Genomic DNA, 12,967 nt, shown 5'->3' on the forward strand with positions numbered 1-12,967 from the left:
ATAATATTAGGCCTCAGTTGTATTTCAGTTTCAGTTCTAGAAAAGCAGAGAAACCAGACTAAACTACACGGTGGCTAACATTAGGACTGGATGCAATGACTGATGGCCCTATCCCCTAGCTCTGATTAATCAGTAGAGACCAGGACCCTGAAAGGAGACACCTGGAAAGCTGATAAATATTCTATTAAGATCCTCTCGTGAGACCTCCCCTAAAATTTCTGCCTTTAGAAAACAGATAAAAACCCTCTAGGCAAAGGCGCTCTAGCACCCCTGATCCCTTATCCTACTTCTTTTCTAAGGCACATATCTTTGCTTTCTTTCTTCAAGGGCCCTTCTTTTGCCTCGGTAACTTGTTTCCTGAGCCCATGCAGGCCAGCTGGCTCACTTCTGCTTCAGTGACTTTCCTTCTAAAGGCCTGACGCTGCCTTGGCTGGGCTCAACCCTTCCTCACATTTCCAAAGGCTAAGTCAGCACCACGTAGGCTCGCTCCTATCGCTGTGATTCTGCCTCTTCTATCTTAAGCCCCTCCTTTATTGCCCTGTCCCCAGCTGTAATAAACATACTCTCAAAATCATCTGGACTCGTGTTGTGAAATCTTTCCCGCACAAAGTCAAGAACCAAGAGCTCACATTGCCACTAAAATTAGCATCTTAACCCAGGTGCTCTCTGTTTCCAGGAAGCTAAAGCAGGACAAGACCTAGCTACCAGCCTTCAGTAGTTAAGTTGCTGGCTACGTTGAAAGAGCAAGTGTTGGGAATAATAACTTCCATGGACACAGTGTCTCTCTTCTGCTATCCTGGGCACTTCACGAACCTTCACAGGCAGCCTTTCTAGTCCTTAGGACAGCACTACGAGACGGTGGTTATTAATACTGTCATTGTCTCCATTTACAAAATGAGGAAACTGAAGCCACTTGCTCAAGTCCGTTATGTTAGTAATAATAGACTTAGCTGGGATTTGAACCTGCTCTGATTTCACGCCAGAGTCTCTGGCCTTGCTCTTTCATCCATAGGTAATTGGGTCTCAGTTTCTGGAATGTTGGCAGCTGGAGGGAAAGAATCAGTGTCTTTGGGGCTTCTGGAAGAAAGTGGAAGAGAAAAGTAAGAAATACCCATGGCCTTAACACTTCCTGAGCACGTGCCATGGGCCTGCCCTATACCAAACACATTACAGGTGTATCTCAATCACCTGTGGATATGATTTTTATGAAGAAAGGCACCTCAGACTTGGAGAAGTCACAAACTTTGTAATATTGTGTCAGGCTTTGGAGCTAGTGAGTGGCAGAGCCGGAGTTCAGGCTGAAGGCTCTATGCACTTGTAAGTTTGATAGATCACACCAATTGCTTTCTAAGGGACTCACACCCTTCGTTATCCCCACCAGCTATGGACCAATGTGCCTATTCACCATGGCCACATTCAGATAGCTTAATGTCACAAGGCCCATGCCCTTAACTACTGCACCATACTGTCTCCCAAGGACAAATTAACGTGAAAGTTGTGCACGTTCAAGGAAAACTCAGTTGCCTAAGAAAAGGACTGGAGTCAAATGTTTGTCAGAAGAGAAGCATTATGAACCAGAAGCAAATGGAATATACTTGATAATTATACTAAAGGGAACCAGTATAAAGACATTTATGCCTATAACTAAGTTCTCATCTGGAGTGCCTGGGTTTCTAAACTGTGTCCTTCCTCTTTGGAGAGAGGAAGGTGGTTGAATTCCAGGAAATGCCACTGGACTTTGAACACAGACAGGAAGTGTGCTGTCTTCTAAGGGAAGAACTGCTAAACTGAGCTTCCAAAAGCCCTCTGAGATTATATGGGATAAAATTGCCTTTTCTGTTTCTGACTCTGGTGACGTGGTTGAATACATATTTCTAGGAGCTTATGAAAAGGAGCAGGCAGGACCAGTTTCTTCAGTGGGTTGTAGACTGCACAGAAACTCAAGGTGAGGCTATGTGTTCTTCAGAGGTTTCCAAATAAATGCACTGAGCCAGTGATGCAATCCTGGGTAGTTTTGTTTTTCCTTAATTCTTTTGGAGATTATATTTTCCAGACTTTTTAATAGGACCATGTATTATGTTTACAATCAGGAAAAATAAATAAAGCTTATTAATACAATTCTTTCTTTCTTTCTTTCTTTCTTTCTTTCTTTCTTTCTTTCTTTCTCTCTCTCTCTCTCTCTCTCTCTCTCTCTCTTTCTTTCTTTCTTTCTTTCTTTCTTTCTTTCTTTCTTTCTTTCTTTCTTTCTTTCTTTCTTTCTTTCTTTCTTTCTTTCTTTCTTTCTTCTCCAAAGTAATTCTTTCAAAACAGGCCAGCAGCCTTCTATGGGATGAGATTCAAGGACTTCAGGAAGTTCATGGCTACCCCAAGGCCTTCCAGCAACCTTGTAGCTCCTGGGAATATTGCAGATGCAAATTCTGTTTAAGATGAGCACACCTCCCTGTGTATCTATTGCTTCCTAAATCTGGCTCCAGCAATCAGTTCTTTAGTGGAATTTGTCTGTTCAGCAAGGATTTGGTGGAGAAGGCAGATGCAAGCTTCTACAAGCTTGAAGAAGATGGGGACATAGGGAGGCAGAATAGAGGTGTATAGAGTTGACTGCATGAGTGGGAGTAAAACACAACTGATGTGGCTCCAAGAACAGTCTTTGACTTCTCCAGATTGTCTGCAGAGAACCCTACACATCACAACTGAAAAGACTCTAGAAGAGAAAATCTTGATTCAAAAAGGTTTGGTGAACCCTCATTGCTGGTAGGAGTGGATATCAGTCTGACCTGAATGGAAGTTTGGTAACACGGATGAAGATCCTAACAGTGTAATTCAACTCTTGGGAATTTACCCTGAGGACTCAACTTGAAGTATGAAAAAGTTGTTTACTGAAAGATAATTACAGTATTATTAATCTGAAAATTAAGACAACTTAAATGTCCCATCGCAGGGAACAAGTTATATAAATTAAGGCACATACATATAAAGCAAAATCATACAGCCATTAACAAATTCAAGTTATAATTTTAAGTGAGAAGCAATGTGCAAATGTGATTTAATCTTCTGATTAAAATTACACAAAAATATGCATAAAAATATTATAAAGAAAGATACTAAACTGTTAAATGTTAGTTTTTGGATGGTTGGGATTATGAAAAACTGAATATTTTTTTCTAATTTTTTATAAGTATGAATATTTTAAAATTAAAAAGTTATACTCATCTAAAAACATTATTAATAGATAAAAAATTTCTCTTATATGTGCAGGGGCAGTTGTTGCTCACAAACTCTATTACGCTACCTTACTCAGGCAGCACCAGTTAGCAACGTGAGCTAGACATGGGACAATAGGGAGGAGTAAGGAGGATGGCAAGTTAGAGAGGGCTTCTCGGATTCAAAGGTGTTGGTCGAATCTTGGCATTGGGCGCTCTGTGTTTCAAGATAGGTTAGCAAAGTCAATTTTAACATAAACTTTCCAGATTAAAAAAAATGTCAACTAATTTAAAGTTTTTAAAAACATTGTGACTTTGAATCAAACAAAAACATCCCACTGGACCACCTTAGACCTAAAGACCACATATGTGCAACTTCTGCCCTTGAATGAAAAAGCACTTAAAAATATGTCTAATTGCAAAGTGATAATGATAATAATAGTTATCTCACAGGTTTTTTGAAAGCATTAGGTAAGATATTGGGTATAAAGTACTTGGCAAAAAGACCACTCTTAACTTTTTTTTTTTCTGTATTTTTCTGAAGTGAGAAGCGGGGAAACAGAGAGACAGACTCCCTCATGCGTCAACCAGAATCCACCCAGCAGGCTCACTAGGAGGTGATGCTCTGCTCATCTGGGGCGTTGCTCTGTTGCAACCGGAGCCATTCTAGTGCCTGAGTTGGAGGCCACGGAGCCATCCTCAGCACCCGGGCCAACTTTGCTCCAATGGAGCCTTGACTGCGGGAGGGGAAGAGAGAGACAGAGAGGAAGGAGAGGGGAAGGGTGGAGAAGCAGATGGGCACTTCTCCTGTGTGCCCTGGCTGGGAATAGAACCCAGGACTTCCATATGCTGGGCTGATGCTGTACCACTAAGCCAACTGGCCAGGGCCCACTCTTAACTTTTATAAATTGATGATAAATTTCTTATGCCAAGGATACAGGTAATCAGAAGATGTAGCTACAGACTGTGCAGGGAAAAGTCAGAGAGAGTTTTGAGGGATAGTGATGCCTGAGCATTTTTTTTGTAACAGCTTTATTGAGAGATAATTCAAATACCATACAAGTCACTCATTTGAAGTACACAGTTCAATAGAGTTGTGCAACCATCACCACAATCAACTTTAGAACATTTTAATACCCCCCAAAGTGCTATATTTCCCCATGTATAAGACACACCTTTTTGGGAAAAATTTGGGGTCTAAAAAGTTGGTGTGTCTTATACAGTGGTTTTAGATTTTTTTTACTTGAATTTCCTGCTTTTTTGCACTAGTTGAGGAGTTGTATGAATTTTATGATGAATAAAAGTTGAGTTCAATAACTTTATCTAATACAGTGGTAGTCAACCTGGTCCCTACTGCCCACTAGTGGGTGTTCCAACTTTCATGGTGGGCAGTAGCGGAACAACCAAAGTATAAATAAAAAAATAGATTTAACTATAGTGAATTGTTTTATAAAGATTTATTCTTCCAAACAGCAAAAGTATGACATAAAGTACTTGGTAATAATTATTATTATATGCTTTAACTTGCTATAACTCTGCTTTATAAATTTTATAAAGTAAAGTTACTTCCCTACTTTATAAATCACCATTACTGTGAAACTGGTGGGCAGTTAGAAAATTTTACTACTAACAGAGATACAAAAGCAGGCGGTAGGTATAAAAAGGTTGACTACCCTTGATCTAATATATTTCTTTTTCAAAATTTGAGCCCCCAAATTAAGGTGTGTCTTATACATGAGGAAATATGGTAGTTCTATACCCATTAGTCATCACTTCCCATTTTCCCCCACCCTTCCAGACCTAAGCAACCACTATTATACTTTTTGTCTCTATAGATTTGCCTGTTAGCCAGTTAATGTAAATGAGATCTTGCAACATGTGGTCCTTCATTTTGCATAGTGTTTTTAGGATATATGCATGTTGTAGTATGTATCAGGGCTTCATCCCTTTTTAGTGTCAAATAATACTCCATTGCACGAATATACCACAATTTTTTAAAACCACGTTTTATTTATCTAGTGATCAGTCAATAGACAAATGGGTTGTTTCTATTTTTTGGCAACTATAAATAAAGCTGCTGTGAATATTTGTGTATAATTAAAAAATTAAATTTATTTTTTTTTTTACAGAGACAGAGAGAGAGTCAGAGAGAGGGACAGACAGGGACAGACAGACAGGAATGGAGAGATGAGAAGCATCAATCATTAGTTTTTCGTTGTGCGTTGCAACCCCTTAATTGTTCATTGATTGCTTTTTCATACGTGCCTTGACCGCGGGCCCTCAGCAGACCAAGTAACCCCTTGCTTGAGCCAGCGACCTTGGGCTCAAGCTGGTGAGCTTTTGCCCAAACCAGATGAGCCCGCGCTCAAGCTGGCAACCTCGGGGTCTTGAACCTGAGTCCGACGCTCTATCCACTGTGCCACCACCCGGTCAGGCTTGTGTACAATTTTTATGTGGACATGTTTTTATTTCTCTTGGAATGTATTCTTAGGAGTGGAATTACTTGGCTAAGCATTATTTTGAAGAAATGATAAATAGGATTTTAGGCTGAAGAGGCAGGGACATTTAAAGGATGGAGAAAGAATAGGTGGGAATTGGTAGAATATTTTTATTTGGAGAAAAACCATAGAGGTATAAAATAAAAAGGAATATGCAGGAAACTTGAAGTGACTCTATGTGGAGAAAGTGCTGAGAAATAGAGCTAAAGAAGAAAGATATGTTTAGGCTATCCAGAGGCTTGTTGGGCTATTCTCTCTCCTGGGCGGTGGTAATAAAGAGCCATGCATGTCCAAGTGCAGCAGAGGCAAGCTCACCCCAGAGGCCATGGAGGGTGGATTTGATTTCACAGCTGAAATCCTACCTGGCAAGCAGTTCTGTATCTTGCTACCTATAGAGTATTTTGTTCTTCAGAGCTATCCACATTAAATATTTGTACTGGCTTTTGAAACCAAAATAATGTAATATGGATTTGTGATACGTGATCTATTTATAATATGACTAAGGGAGTTTGAAGATAAGCCATTTTGTTGTCTAAAAGACATCACAGACTTGGGTATGACTTATGTTGGTACTAAAATGTGTTTGAATTAAGTTTGCAAGTGAATGTTCCAGTTTGCTTAGATTATTTTTTTTCTGCAGTAAGAAATATTCATTTTAACCAATAAAAAGTATGCCAGAATTGTGATTGAAATGGAGACGATGACTCTTGATTTGAACTTGCATCTTCTGAAATGAAAATTCCTTCTGCACTGGTAACTCTGTACAATAGGACATGCACAGGTTGCTCCTTGTTTATTCCAGGTCGAAGGACAACCTGAACTGAGATGCTGCCATTCAGAATGAATAATTTTGTGTCCTTCTGCTGTGGGAATTATTAGACATTATTAAGAATGCTGTTGTGTATTTTCTTTCAAAGCTTCAAATATTAAGCTTTGATTTATTTTACCGAGTTTCATTTAATATATTTTTCTGTCCTTTTCAGTTAAGGGCCTTCAGAAATAATATTTCTCTGTCCTGATTAAAAACTGAATTTAAATCTGACTATTAAAACACCTTGTAGTTGCTTTTTAATTTCCTTATTCACTTGGTAAATAGCAGAAGTGGGGCAATATGAAAGGAGTTGGAAAAGTTGTATAAAGCCTTCTAGCTTCCATTTGCTACAATTTAATATATTGGATTTGCTTCCTAACTTTTGAAATTAAATACACGTTGAAAAAGTTTAAAATGCTATGAATATGTGTTCAGTCCGCAAACAGTTATTGAATACCTACTTTGTGTCAGATATTAGGAGAGGTTTGGAGGGGTGGTAAGATTACTAAGGTAAAGGTTCCTTTAAAGGCATTTATGACCTACTGGAAGAGATAATAAATTTATACAGTGGCTCTGCCAGGAGACAGAAGGAGACAGGGCCCAGAAGTGGCACAATTTAAGTACATGGGGTATAACTTATTTTAATGGGTGATATAACAGGGTTGTGCAGAAAGAGGGCTTGTGATGGAATATGTTAGGAAGCTCTGGTTTAAACAAAAACATTTGGGCAGCATAGTGCAATAGCTAAGAGTGTCTGGGTTAAAAACCTGGATAGTTCATTAACCTATTGTGTGATTTTGGTCCCATTATTTAACCTTAGAATTTTCTAATCTGTAAAATCAATGTAATCCATAGTGTAAGTAGTAAGGATTAAATGAGATCAGATTTATAAAGCATATAGTACAACCTAATACAGAGTAAGCTCTAAATTATGGTGTTATTTTAGTGCGGGACTTCTCAGAACCCAAAGGGCTAATATACATTATGAATTGGAGAGAGAGAAAGAGAGAGAGAGAGATGCAACTGCTCCCAAATCTGGTCACAGAACATTTTACTTTTTAAAAATAGATTGTTTCAAGGAGCTAGTGTTTCAAGGAACAGATTTTGAAAGCCCTGCTACAGGGAAATCAGAGGATAAAAAAAAGAAAAGATAGAAGTTGGGCTTAGCCTTGTAAGATAGGAGTGGTTTAGTCAAATGATGATGGAGTACAGGCTATTTTAGGCATAGAAGAGCAAGAGCAAACAATAAAGCACTATAATGGAGTGCAACAAAAATATTTTCTGGAAAATATATTTTTTCTTTTCTTTTTGGTAAATGGAGGGGAAATAGTGAGGCAGACTCCTGCATGCCCCCTGACTGGGATCCACCCACTAACCCCTTCTTAGGCCAATGCTTGAATACCGAGCTATTTTTAGTGCCAGAGGCTGACACACTCAGACCAACTGGGCTATACTCAGCATCCGGGATCACATTAGAACCAATCGAGTCACTGTTGTGGGAGTAGAAGAAGGAGAGAAGGGGTGGAGGGAGGGAGGTAGAAGCAGATGATTGTTCTCTTGTGTGCCCTGACTAGGAATCACATCTAAGTTGTCAATTGCCAGGTTGACTGGCGAACCTCCGGCCAGGGCCTAGAATATATATTTATTCATAGGGGAATAAAATAAATTTTCTGATGGAATGGATAAAAGCCAAAATGATTGTAGTGGACAGCTACAGATTTGACTTTCCAGAACCCATTCCCCCTTCTTCAAGAAACAGCTTTAAACTTTTCCAGAGGTAGATATACTGTGAAGTTACTGAAGCATAAGCTTCCACACCTCTCATTGACACAGTCCCACTCCAAGGCCCTATGAGGGATCTTAGCAATGCATCAGTCACACATGTTGCAAAATATGCAACAATGAGGTCTTTTAACTGCAATTAGTTAAGACCACTCTCCATATGGATATTCCTTATTCACATTTTCCCTTGTGTTTGAGGTATTAGAAGGGATGTAGGCGTATTTTTGAATCCAGTTAAGGAGAAGTTGAATTGGGAATACATTTAGCTTGTGTTTCAATGGATGTATTTATGCGGTTCAGAGTCACTCGGTTGTTGTTCAGTGTTTGCTAGCAGGAACACCCCTACTTCCCACTGTCATGGATGATGTCCTGACAAGGACACTGATGGCAAACTGGTTAATGAATGTCATCAATTCAAGGTAGTTAAGATGAGTCAAGTTAGGACAAGAAAGTTTGAAATGTCTTGAAATAGTTCAGCTCTTATGTAGAAGAAATTTGAAAGAAGTCCCAAATTTGGCAATAATCATAAAAATATATTAAAAAAATCACCAATAATACATTGTGAAGCTGAAAGAACATTTTAGAGCTATCAATAACAACAACAACAAAAACAGAACCATATACTGATCAATTAGGGTAGAAGAAGGACTGAATAATATTTCTATTCTTATTTAAAAATGGAATTTTGAAGTCTTTGTATGAAGAGTGATTGAAGATTCACTTCAATCAGGCAAAAAAGTATAGGAAAAAACAATTATATAGAGATACATGTTAGAAAAGATTTTGTGATGATTGTGGTCTTTCTTAACTTTTTGGGATTTCTGGTTTATTTCTTTTCTTATTTGAAATATTTTCTTTCAATATCTAATTCTGAATTTGTACTTTTGTTTTCTTTTTCTTAAAAAACCTTCCTCCCAACCTGAAAAAGTGTAAGAATTCACAAAAGTTGATCTGTTTCTGGGAATGACCTTCTCATCCCACTCATTTTATGTCATTTGAGTGCAGCCAATTCATCCTGAACACTAGAAGGGCAGGTGTTCCAGGCTGACCAATAGAGAACTTAGCCAGTCAGACAGAATGGTTCAGGGATTCAGAGTCATGTGACCCAACCAAAGCCAAAGGGACCCCATGCTTGAGCTTGTGTTGGGAAGTCAGCTGATTAGTCACAGGGCTACTGTGTCAAAGGCACAGATGGAGCCTTCAAAACATAAGTCCAAAAGTGGTGAACCTATAAATCAAGGTACCAACTTGGTTAGTGAGATATATTCTGTCCTTCCATCATGACAAATGTACCTTCATAATGACAAAATCAAAACATGTTTAAAACTATGGTTCTTATATGATTGAAAATTGTTAAATACCAAAGACAAAAATTTTATTTATTTACCAAAATAAATAAAATTTTTATTGATCATGATCAGGCATTCTGTTTGTGGGCTGGTGACAATTAGATGAGTAATAAAACACACACACACGTGCATACATATATATGCTATAAATTATTAAGTATTCCATACACTTTATTTTTCTTTTATTTATGTCAGTAAAATCACCTATAATCAAGGTTTTCACTGTTAATATGTTCTATTGACAGTAAAGATCCAATGAATTAAAAATTAAAATTTGAATATGTCTTTAAAAAATATAGAATTAAGGTAAACACAGATTTAAAAATTAACAATCTGGATGTGTTTTCAAAAGTCATTTGCTTTTAAGAATTCAAACATTATCTACAAAAATAAAATTTAAAATACATATCAAAATTTATAAATCAAATATATATAAATATAGCTTAAATTTTAAATTACTTTAAAAAGTTTAATTTAATTCTATTAGTTAAAAAATATGCACAATTCTAGTGTGCAAAGTTCTAGTTGCCCTATATTAAATTAAGATTACATTTTGTGCATGTAATAATCTAGACCTATGTGTAAAAAAATTGACTAATATGAATTCTTTAATATTATAAAATATTTCTCAGCTACCAAGTGCTGTTTAAACATTGCAATTACCTCTCTAATTGTTGGCTTTCTCTATAAGTATAAATTGGGACATGAAGAAACACAAAACAAAGAATGCTTTACTCTACTGGAAATTAATATTTATCTGTTAAATTTATTGCATTCATGCTAATAAAAAGGATTTGACAAACAAACTAATGTGTCTTTTCCTTTACCTAAACCCTTTCTTCTCTCAAATCCTCCCCATACTCCCACGCAGTTTACATCTCTGATATTGTCAGTAGGATAACCCACATTATTTCATGAGATTCAGATGCAGTTAATTTGAGGCAGTAGAACAAGAGATGGGTAGAAGCATTTTCCTGGGGCCTAAAAGCTGTTATGCACAGAGCAGATGTTTAGAATGATCTTTAATGAATATAAATATAGCTATGTGTGTGCTTGTGATAAGTGAAATCCTCTACGAGGTCCAGAAGAGAGGTGCTTCTTGCCTTTGGGAAGAAAGTGCTTCCTATGTAATCATGATTTTGTAGCTACTCAAAATTCCTGGTCCTTGTCTTCTAGATACACTTCCCTTTCCAGAGTTGGGGGTGGGGAAGGTTGAGTTGGGGAAAGCTATGATTGACAGGAGGTGATTTTCCCTTCACTCTCACTGCTCTCAAAAGCAATCTTCTAGCTCTTTCAAGGACTATTTGTATCTCTTTAGTGATTTAGGTATTTAAAAGGACTGACTTCAACTAGCTTCAGATTTCTGGATAAGGGGTAAGGAGACAACCCCAGAGTCAAGGAATTCAGAGGCCTTGGTTATCTGCTAAAAATAACTAGAGGGAAGGTTACAGGTAAAACTAACAAGTGGTGTGACGATAAATTTCAATTGTTATCTTCAGCCCCTGAATTACAATAGGGGCCGTTCTGGAAATGAGGTTAGAAAAATGGAACAGATATTAGAGATGAAATCTAATATCTGCAAGTCCTATCACCTGACAATGATACAGGTTCAAGGGCCAGCTGACAAGGGGTAAGGGTGGGGGTGGGTTGGGGGCCGAGATTAAAGAGGCTTTCAGCTGGTCGGAGAGCTGTAATGCTGGTGGCCGAGACCAGGAGGGTTCACAATGGATTTGGGCAGACAATAGAGGAACTGTGGAGCCGGAAAGTGTTGCTATTCCCATTTAATAGATTCTTGCAATGGCGGACAAGCAAACAGGTAGGGGAAACCACTTTTCATGGCAGCAGGCTAATAAACAGCAAAATGGCTGCTCACAGTGGCAGGCAAGCGATCTGCACCAAAGGAAAGTACCCATAGCCTTATATACACTAATCATGCAAAGTGCAAGCAAGCAAGCCTAACACAGCTGTTTTCCCTACAAGAGCCTTTCCCAGAAGCTTGGAGTAACAGTTTGTCTCCAGGACCAAGGTATTGTTAAATAGGACAGTGACTAACCAGCCATGCTGCATTTTAGTAAGCTCAGCATGAAAAAGGGGTGTTTTGTGTCAGATTGAGCAGGTATAATTACAAGATAGGTTAGAAGAGTGGTAAAATAAAAAAAAAAAAAAGAAAAGAAAATTAGGCCCAGAGGAAAAAATATCAAAAGTAAATTGTAATTTTATGTTGTGAACTAATTGGAAGCTTTATATGGCAATTGATATTCTTTCTGGGCCTCAGGGAGACGAAGTGGCCTTCTTCAGGATGTTTGAACTTAATTACCAGGTGTAGCAAAAGTGGAATGGATTTTATAAAATTACTTAAAATAGTCATATTGGGCACCAGAAATGGTTATATATATCTAACGGCCTTAGCACAGCTTTCAAGTTGAAAGATAATGTGAATCATTGAAAATTTAATAGAATTTCAATGCGTCTACAGATGAGTAGGAGAATGTTTGAAAAATGTGTTCTGTACCCTGTCAGAAATTCATTTGGGTTTAAAATGTAAATGGATACTTTTTTAGTGTTATATTGGTATATTGGTAGCAAACTTTTTATGTTCTTAAACATATTTTTAAAAGAAAAAAGTAATATAATAACATTACAATCTTTTAGGGAAAAAATAATCTATAATCTTACCAGCCTACTATAAGAACTCATCTTTTTATAATCCTCTGTGGGCATATGGTTTTCACATTGTTATGAAATTTAGTATTGTACTTTTTTTTTCTTATTATAAAATAAGTTTTTTATGTTGTTACATAGCCCACATTTTAATTTAAAAGTTTAATGGTTGCATGGTATTCCTTCCAGGAAATGTGCCAAAATATACTTAACTGTTGTCTGTAGGATAAACCATTTAGATTTTTTTTTTGCATTTTTTCCATTAAAAAATAAAAATGCAATGAATATATGCATGTGTAAAGTGCCCTCCTTCATTTCTTGTTCTGGTTCCAAACATTCAATTATTTCTAAGAAGTGGAAATAATGGGTAAAAGAGTATATGGCATTTTCTTGGCTCTGAATATAGATTGTTAAATTGCTTTACCAAAGGGTTGTTCCAATGAAATAAAGTGCTACGATGTATTAGACCAACCCAGCCATGGCACTCATCAGCGTTTCGTCTCTCTTGCTCTCTTCTTGTTAATTTAGTTGTTCATAATATTTTCTCATAATCCTTTGTATTTCTGTGGTGTCAGTTTTTACTTTCATTTCTGATTTTATTCATTTAGTTCCTCTGTCTTGCTAATGTAATAATAATCACATTTAATTTGTGTTTATTTGTGAGCA

This window comes from Saccopteryx leptura, chromosome 9 (assembly GCF_036850995.1).
Source record: "Saccopteryx leptura isolate mSacLep1 chromosome 9, mSacLep1_pri_phased_curated, whole genome shotgun sequence".
NCBI classification, from domain to species: domain Eukaryota; kingdom Metazoa; phylum Chordata; class Mammalia; order Chiroptera; family Emballonuridae; genus Saccopteryx; species Saccopteryx leptura.